Source organism: Gossypium arboreum, chromosome 13 (genome assembly GCF_025698485.1).
Source record: "Gossypium arboreum isolate Shixiya-1 chromosome 13, ASM2569848v2, whole genome shotgun sequence".
Classification (NCBI taxonomy): Eukaryota; Viridiplantae; Streptophyta; class Magnoliopsida; order Malvales; family Malvaceae; genus Gossypium; species Gossypium arboreum.
In genome coordinates, this window is record NC_069082.1 from 24,333,419 (window position 1) to 24,343,158 (window position 9,740).

Below are 9,740 nucleotides of genomic sequence, written 5' to 3' on the forward strand. Positions count from 1 at the left end.
TTCACAGATAGACTACCAATTAAACAAGGAATTGTAAAACTCCCTGGATCTTTTAATTTGTTAGGTAGCTCATTCTTTAGAATAGCTGAGCAGACTGCATTGAGTTCCACATGCGATGTAGCGTCTAATTTCCTTTTATTGCTCAGAAGTTCCTTTAAGAATTTTGCTGAGTTGAGCATCTGCGAAAGAACTTCAATAAAGGGTAAGTTAATATGTAATTTCTTTAAGAGTTTGACAAACTTACCAAATTGCTCTTTTGTTTTGTCTTTCGTCATCACTTTAGGATATGGCACACGAGGTTCATGATTTGTATTTACCTGTTTAGGATCATTATTGTTTACCTCTTCTCGTCCTTTGTTCATCGCGTTGTCTTGTTGTAATTCTGGCTCAAGTGTAATGAATCCTTACTTATCTTGGGCACTAATTGCATTGAGGTGTTCCCTCGGATTAGGTTTAGTATTACTTGGTAGGCTACCTTGTGGTCGTTCGGAGATTAGTTTGGATAGCTGGCCTATCTGAGTTTCGAGTCCTTGGATCGATGCTTGTTGATTCTTAAGTGTTGTCTCGGTATTTTAGAAACGGGTTTCTGACACCAAGATGAATTTAGAAAGCATCTCTTCAAGGTTTTTTTTTCTCTTGTTGATAAGGTGGCTGTTGAAAACCTTGAGGATTTTGTGGCTTTGGATTTCCTTGACCTCCCCAGGAAAAAATTGGGTGGTTCCTCCAACCTGCATTATAAGTATTACTGTATGGGCTATTTTGAGATCTAAAGTTATAGTTACTCATATAGTTGACTTGTTCCTCTTCGGTTGTGGGATTGAAGGATTGATATTCTATATGCACACCTCCTCCGCTTGAGTCACACCTCATTACTGGATGTACCTGCATAGAACCAAGAAAACTATCAATCTTTTTATTGAGAAGTTCTACCTGATTAGAGAGCATGGTGACTAAATCGATGTTATAGACACCGGCTATTTTCATTGGCTTTGTTCTCATAACTTGCCACTGATAATTGTTCAGTGACATCTCCTCTATGAATTCATAGGCATCTTCTGGTGTTTTATTGTTGATGGTTCCACCAGCAACTGCGTCAATCATTTGTCATGTCGAGGGATTCACACCATTGTAGAACGCTTGAACTTGCAGCCAAAGCGGCAACCCATGGTGAGGGAACCTTCTCAATAAGTTCTTGTATCTCTCCCATGCATCGTAAAGTGTTTCTAAATCTATCTGCACAAAAGAAGAGATATCATTACGCAATTTAGCCGTTTTAGCCGGGAGAAAATATTTTAGGAAAAACTTCTCGGTCATTTGTACCCAAGTAGTGATAGACCCTCGTGGTAATGAGTTCAACCACTGTTTAGCTTTGTTTCTCAGTGAAAAGGGAAAATAACCGAAGACGAATGGCATCATCAGAAATGCCCTTGATTTTGAATGTATCGCAAAATTTAAGAAAATTCGCCAAGTGCATGTTGGGATCCTCATCCTACAAACCATCAAACTAAACAAACTATTGTATCATCTGAATTGTGTTAGGTTTTAGTTCGAAATTATTCACAACAATAGCATGTCTAACTATACTAGACTCAGTTCCTGTTAAAGAAGGTTTAGCATAATCATACATAGTACGTGGAGTAGGATTTTGATTAGCTGCAATTGCAGGAGGCAGCTGATCGCCTGGATTTTTGGCCATCTCTTCAGTTGGGGTTTGAGTATCTCTTCTCGCTCGTTCTCCATGTATCGTAAGCTGCGCCTTATTTCTCTTTGATTTTTGCGAATTGTACGATCGATTTCTTCGTCAAAAAGTAATGGTCTTGACGGGTTTCTTCTAGTCATAAACTATAAAAACCTGCCAAGAGAGAGAAAAAGTAAATTAATAAATAATAAAATAAAATTGCAAGAAAAATAAATGGCTAAAGTAATAAAAATTTAGTGTTCCTAATATTTCAGTTCCCCGACAACGGCGCCAAAAACTTGATCGCATGATTCGTAACAAGTAATAAATATTTATAATGAAGATCAAACCTAGACTAACTATTATCATGACGAAAAGGCAAGCACACCTATCGAACAATAGTATAGTAATGGCAAGACCGGGATATCGTACCCAAAGGAACCAAAAGTACTAGTAATAACTATCTTTTTATTATCTAGCCTAAGAATAAAAGGGGTTTGTTTTAATTAACTAATTATTTAAACTAAGAATGCACAAAGAAAATAATTGGGGAATTACTTTTGGGAAAATTGATTGACTTGAGACAATACCTAAGGAAAAATCCACCTAGATTTTACTTGTTATTCTGGCTCCAAATCGGACGATTTATTCATTCAATTTGTTCCGTAGAGATCCCTAAGTTATGTTATTATCCCTATTCAAGACTAATAACGTCTAATCCCTAGATTGAACAACTGAGACTTTTTTCTAATTAACACTCTAAGGTTGCATTAACTCGATCTATGGATCCCCTTATTAGGTTTCACCCTAATTCGGCAAAATCTTGTCACCTTATTTCTAGGCGCGCAATCAACTCCGCTAAATTATGACAAATGTACTCTTAGACAGGGTCTATTCCTCCTCTGAATAAGAGCGTGTCTTGAATCAGTATCCTGGGATATCAAAACAAGAATTAAGAACACATAATTAAGAACAAGTTAAATATTTATCATACGATTTAGAAAATAATAACAAGATTCGTCTTAGGTTTCATTCCCCTTAGGTATTTAGGGGATTTAGTTCATAACTGAATAAGAAAACATCTCAAAAGAATAAATAATACAAAAAATAAAGAAAACCTAAAACTACTAAAGTGGAATTGAGGAGAGATCTTCAATCTTAATGATGAACCTGGCTTCTGAGATGGATCAGTAAGCCTCCTTGGGGTAATTCTTTACCCTCTTCTCCATCCCCTCTTTTTCTCCTCCTCTAGTGCGTATTTATAGGCTTTGGAATGCCTAGAAACCCTCAAAATTGGCCTTTTCTGAATTGGACTCAACTTCAACTTGGTAGGGACACGCCCGTGGCACACGCCGTGTTAGATTACTTTAGACCATGTTCGAGCCTGCCAAATTGACACGGCCGTGTGGTCTGCCCGGGTGAGGAGGTACGGGCTATGTTGATTTCGTACTTTGGCCCATTTTCTCTGTTTTTTGCCCATTTCTCGTTCCTTTCGCTCTCCAATGCTCTCCTAATTATAAAACAAGAAATTAAAGCATTAGGAGCATCAAATTCACTAATTCTAATGAGAAATCATCCATAAAATTCATTAAACATGGGGTAAAAATATGTATAATTTACGGTTTATCAAACGTTTGTACTTGCAGTCATAGAGGTAACCCATGGTGAGGGCACCTTCGCAATAGATCCTTGTATCTCTCCCATGCATCGTAAAGTGTTTCTAAGTCCATTTGCACAAAAGAAGAGATATCATTACGTAACTTAACCATTTTAGCCGGTAGAAAATATTTTAGTAGAAATTTTTCGGTCATTTGTTCCCAAATAGTGATGGACCCTCGTGGTAACGAGCTCAACCACTGTTTAGCTTTTTTTCTCAGCGAAAAAGGGAGTAACCGAAGGCGAATGGCATCTTCAGAAATGCCATTAATTTTGAAAGTGTCATAAAACTCCAGAAAATTCGCCAAGTGAGTGTTGGGATCCTCATCCTGCAAACCATCAAACTGAACAAACTGCTGTATCATCTAAATTGCGTTAGGTTTCAATTTGAAATTATTCGCAGCAATAGCAGGTCTAACTATACTTGACTCAGTTCCTATTAAAGAAGGTTTAGCATAGTCATACATAGTACGTGGAACAGGATTTTGATTAGCCGCAATTACAGGAGGTAGCTAATTGCCTTGGTTTTGAGCCATCTCTTCCGTTGGGGGTTGAGTATCATCTTCTTGCTCGTTCTCTATGTATCTTAAGCTTCGCCTTATTTCTCTTTGGTTTCTACGAACTGTGCGATCGATTTCTTCGTCAAAAAGTAATAGTCTCGACGGGTTTCTTCTAGTCATCAATTATAAAAACCTATCAAGAGAAAGAAAAAGTAAATTAATTAGTAATAATAATAATAATAAAATTAAATTAAATTAAACTGTAAGAAAAATAAATGGCTAAAGTAATAAAAATTGAGTGTTCCTAATATTTATGTGCCCCGGCAATGATGCCAAAAACTTAATCGCGGTATTTCGTGATAGGTTTTAAATATTTATAATTAATCGTTCTTGAAACTAATTAATCGGCAATTGTACCTATCGAACAGTAGTATAGTTTTAGCAAGATCAGATTGTCGAACCCAAAGGAACTAAAAGTACTGGTAGTGACTGTCTTTTTATTATCTAGCCTAAGAATAATGGGGTTTTGTTTTAATTAACTAATTATCTAAACTAAGAATGCACAGAGAAAAGAATTGGGGAATTGCTTCTGGGAAAAATCGATTGACTTAAGACAACACCTAAGGAAAAATCCACTTAGACTTTACTTGTTATTCTGGCTCTGAATCAGATGATGTATTCATTCAACTTGTTTCGTAGAGATCCCTAAATTATGTTATTATCCCTATTCAAGACTAATAAAGTCAAATCCCTAGATTGAATAACTGAGACTTTTCTCTAATTAACATTCTAGGGTTGCATTAACTCGATCTATGGATCCCCTTATTAGGTTTCACCCTAATCCGGAAAAATATTGTCACCCTATTTCTAGGCGCGCAATCAACTCCGCTTAATTATGACAAAAGTACTCTTAGACAGGGTCTATTCCTCTTCTGAATAATAGCATGTCTTGAATCAGTATCCTGGGATATCAAAACAAGAATTAAGAACAAGTTATTTATCATACGATTCAGAAAATAATAACAAGATTCGTCTTAGGTTTCATTCCCCTATTTAGGGGCTTTAGTTCATAACTAAATAAGAAAACATCTTAGAAGAATAAAGAATACAAAACATAAGGAAAACCCAAAACTCCTGAAGGGAAATTGAGAAGAGATCTTCAGTCTTGATGATGAATCTGGCTACAGAGATGGATCAATAGGCTTCCTTAGAGTAATTCTTACCCCTTATTCTCCGTCTCTCTTTTCTCCTCTTCTAGGGTGTATTTATAGGGTTTGGAATGCCTATGAGCCTTCAAAAGTGGCCTTTTCTGAATTAACTTGGGCTAGGCAGGAACACGCCCGTGTGACACGCTTGTGTCTGATTACTTCACGTTGTGTTCGAGCCTACCAAATTGATACGGCCGTGTGGTTTGCCCGTGTGAATCGTGCTTCGATTTTGCCAATTTGACATAGCTGTGTGGCTACTCGTGTGAGGAAGTCCAGGCCGTGTTGAGTTCGTACTTTGGCCCATTTTCTCTGTTTTTGGCCCGTTCTCATTCCTTTCGCTCTCCTATGCTCTCCTAAGTATAAAACATGAAATTAAAGCATTAGGAGCATCAAATTCACCAATTCTAATGAGAAATCATCCATAAAATGCATTAAACATGGGGTAAAAATATGTATAATTTACGGTTTATCAATCGGTTAAAATAATCTCTTGATTTCTTTGACGAGGAATGATAAGGTTTACTCATCAATCTCTTCCTCGACTCTCTTACCTCTGAATCAGCCTTTCTCTTTTCTTTGCTAAGTTCTCAGCTTTGCAAGCTCTGTCAACTAAAATGACAAATTCTTTCAGTTCTAAAATTCCAATTAGAAGTTTAATGTCTTCATTCAACCCATCAACAAATCACTTGCACATGATTTCTTCAGTAGAAACATACTACCGAGCATACTTGCTCAACCATACAAATTCACTTTCATATTCTGTTATAGCCATGCGACCTTATTTCAATTCTAAAAACTTTTTATGCTTTTGGTCCAGAAATCATTGACTTATATATTTCTTTTGGAACTCAGTCTGAAAGAATTCCCCGGTGACTCTCTCCCTCGGTACCACCAACACTAATGTATTCCGCCACTAATATGCAATATCTTTCAAAAGGGATATAGCACACTTTAAACATTCAGCTGGCGTGCAAGAAAGTTCATCAAGTACTCTGATAGTTTTTTCAAGCCAAAACTCGGCTCTCTCAGGATCATTTTTAACATTAGCTCTGAATTCTTCATCCCCATGTTTATGGATCTTGTCGAGGATTGTTTAATACTAAAAGCTCAGCTCCTTGAGTAGTTACAGGAACCGATTGGGGATTAGGAGGGGTGGAGGTTGTTGAGCATTCGGGTTCATATATATATTGTGTGAACCACTCGTTCATCATTTAGAAGAAGGCTTCTTTAGCCTCTCCTCCCTGGCTATCTGTTACGGATCTAGAATCAGATAGCGCTGTCCCTTGAGTGGGAGCTGGTGCATTGCTCTCAACCTCATCAGCTATAGCTCGATTGGGATCTATTTACTATATGAAAACACATTTTAAAACGTCAAAAGTCATTACACTATCACAGTTTATATATGGCATGTATACCTAGACTTTCACACACGCTACGTTAGTCCTAGAATAGACCAAACCATAGCTCTGATACAAATAAATGTAACAACCCTCACCCATATTCAACACTGGAATAGGGTTAATGTGCATTACCGAATTTATAAAACAATTATACAACCCTTTAGCAAACATAACATCATTTCATAAATTCATCATTCAAACTCAATAAATTTGTCCCTAATACGAGCCTACGAGGCCTAAAACATGCTTTAGGAGTGGTTCAGGACTAAACCTATAACTTATTAAACTTTGAAGAACTTGGAAATTTTTTATCAAAATAGGGGACACACGCCCGTACGGCTAGGCCGTGTGTCTCACATAGCCACCAGACACACCCGCATCACAAGCCGTGTGAACATTCGAAATGGGAGCACATGGCCGTGTCCCAGCCCGTGTTCTACCCCGTGTAACTCTCTGACTTAGGTCATACGACCAACAAACACGCCCATGTGGCTAGCCGTATACCCTAAAAATAAAGACACACGCCCGTGTGCCAAGACATGTTCTAGGCCGTGCCAAACCTGTAGGGTATACTGACTTATAGCACATGGCCAAGTCACATGCCCATGTGTGAGGCCATGTGGAGCATACTGACTTAATTTAAATTTCAACACCAGGGGACATACGACCGTGTAACAAGACCGTGTGTCATACACGGCTAAGACTTATGCCTGTGTCTCTGCCCGTTTGGACAAAAATATGCTATTTTCCAAGCCAATTTGCCACCCAAATTTTGTGCATGCCTATACAATTCAAATGGTCATCCAATTAAACCAAAATCAAGACTAAAATATAACATTTCAATTCCAACAACTAGCATAGTAACTATCTCTTGTTTTGCTTATTCAATTCATATCAACTTTACATATTCAAATAAACTAATTAAACATTTTGTCAACATGTATCATCATATATCAAACCCCAAGCACATAGCTTTTCAATTATCAACCATTTGACATATATAATACCAAAAATCAATAACATTGCAAGCCAACCTCAATCACTCAATATAAACCATATGCACACTTATATATACATAACCAAACTAACCAAATTAATTAAAGTCTCATAGCTATATGTACAAACCAAAACATAACCATTCCTAAGCCATCTCAAATGGAAAAACTTACTATCAAGATACATATCAAAATCACTATAATCCTATACATGCCATATGACCAAACCGAAAGCTCAAAAATACAAAAGTGATGGTTGGATAGTGTGAAGTAGTCTCCGAAGATCCCCGAATCTCAGCTAGCTTTGAAATCACTATAAAACATACGAAAAATAAACAAAGTAAGCTTTATAGCCTAGTAAGCTCGTATGAAATAGACTCAACTAATCATAAGTACACAATTCATCAATTTGAACTTGTTAATACATAATTCATAAATACTAACAAACCTTCATAACTTCTTCAAATTAGAGCTCGTATGATTCATATACATACCTGAACCAATTCGTAATAAACTCATACTCAAACAAAAAATGTCGAATACTCAAATTCTCGCACACAAAGTACCAATAATAGTTGAAGCTATTTCAATCTCGCACACTAAGTGCCATACATAGCCGAAGCTATCTCGAATTGCACACTAAGTGCCATACTTAGCCGAAGCTATTTGAATCACACACTAAGTGCCATACTTAGCCGAATTGCTGTCAAATATGATTGTAGTCTCGTATACACACTTTATGGAATATCAAAGCATTTAAAATATATTTATAATAATGCTTATTACATACGAACTTACCTCGGATGTGTAAACGACGAAATAAGTTGTTTAGTCGATAACTTTCATTTTTCCCCTATCCTGATCCGAATTCCATTTTTCTTGATCTAAATATATTCAAAATTAACTCATTTAATCAAACTATTTATTCATTTCAATCCAAAATATACATTAGGGCTATTTTACACATTTTCCCCTAAACTTTCACGTTTTTTACAATTTAGTCCTTATTACATAAAATCACAAATTAATTAAGCTCCAATTATACCTATGCTAGCCGAATTACCATAATGCCCTTAGCAGCCCATAATTTTCATTTATTTCACATTTTACCCACTAACTTTGCACATTTCTCAATTAAATCCCTATTTTGCAATTTCACTAAAAATCACTTTACAAAACTTATTTATCTAACATCAAATATTCATAATCTATCATCAAAAATAAAAATACTCACGTATTCATCAATGGAATCATTCAAAATCTTTAACAATTTTGCAAAATAGTCCCTGGGCTAGCTAGTACTAGATGCAACGATCATAAAAACATAGAAATCATAAAAAACCAAGCAAATATGGACTTACAATTTAAGATCAAAGTGACCAAAACTTTCAAGCTCTAAAATTACTTTTCTCCATGCTTTATTTGGCCAAGAAAGATGAATGAAACCAAGTATTTTGGCTTTGTCTTAATTAAATTAACTTAAATAACTAAATTACAATATTAACCTTTAATATAAACCATTAAAATTCATTTAATACATGTCCATATATGTCCATTCATACTAATAATATTCTAATTACAACATAAAGATATTTAATTTAATAAATAAACCATAGCTATTAGACACCTTTAGCTATTAGAACTCAAATTTTATGCTTTACGCGATTTAGTTCTTTTTATCAAATTAACTATTCAAACGATAAAATTTCTTCATGAAACTTTCACACATACATACTATCATACTGTAAACAGTTCAAATAATATTAAAATAATTTTACGACCTCAAATTTGTGGTCCCAAAACTACTATTCCCATTTGATTAAAAACGGGCTATTACAACCAGATACAGGTACTATGGGTTTCTTGTGATGCCATTCGGTTTGACAGATGCACCTGCAGTGTTTATGGATCTGATGAACAGAATTTTTAAACCATATTTAGACAAGTTTTTGGTGGTATTTATAGATGATATTTTGGTTTACTCCCAAGATGAAAATGAACATGTTGAGCGTTCGAGAATAGTGTTGAAAATTTTGCGTGAGAAATAATTGTATGCCAAATTCAGTAAATGTAAATTTTGACTATCGGAAGTTGGTTTTCTTGGGCAAATAGTATCTGCTGAAGGTGTCAGTGTAACATCCCGAATTAGGACTTAGTCAGAACAGCGGTTTCAGGACTACAAATTTGATAGAGTAAAATTTTTTTTATTATATTTTTATGGTCTACAATTTCACAGGATGATTTCATGAAAATTTCGTTCGAAAAGTTTGACGTTTGGGCACTCAATTTGGTTAAAAGGACTA

At 35.7% G+C, this 9,740-nt stretch overlaps 2 non-coding genes across 2 annotated transcripts; both read left to right on the top strand.

Moving 5' to 3' along the window:
* The first annotated feature begins 1,159 nt into the window (after positions 1 to 1,159).
* Positions 1,160 to 1,266, top strand: LOC128286991 (small nucleolar RNA R71). Its single transcript, XR_008277691.1, has one exon. It is a non-coding gene; the product is annotated as a small nucleolar RNA R71 (small nucleolar RNA).
* Positions 1,267 to 3,334: 2,068 nt separating this feature from the next.
* Positions 3,335 to 3,441, top strand: LOC128287067 (small nucleolar RNA R71). The gene has a single exon (XR_008277767.1). It is a non-coding gene; the product is annotated as a small nucleolar RNA R71 (small nucleolar RNA).
* The last annotated feature ends 6,299 nt before the right edge of the window (positions 3,442 to 9,740 follow it).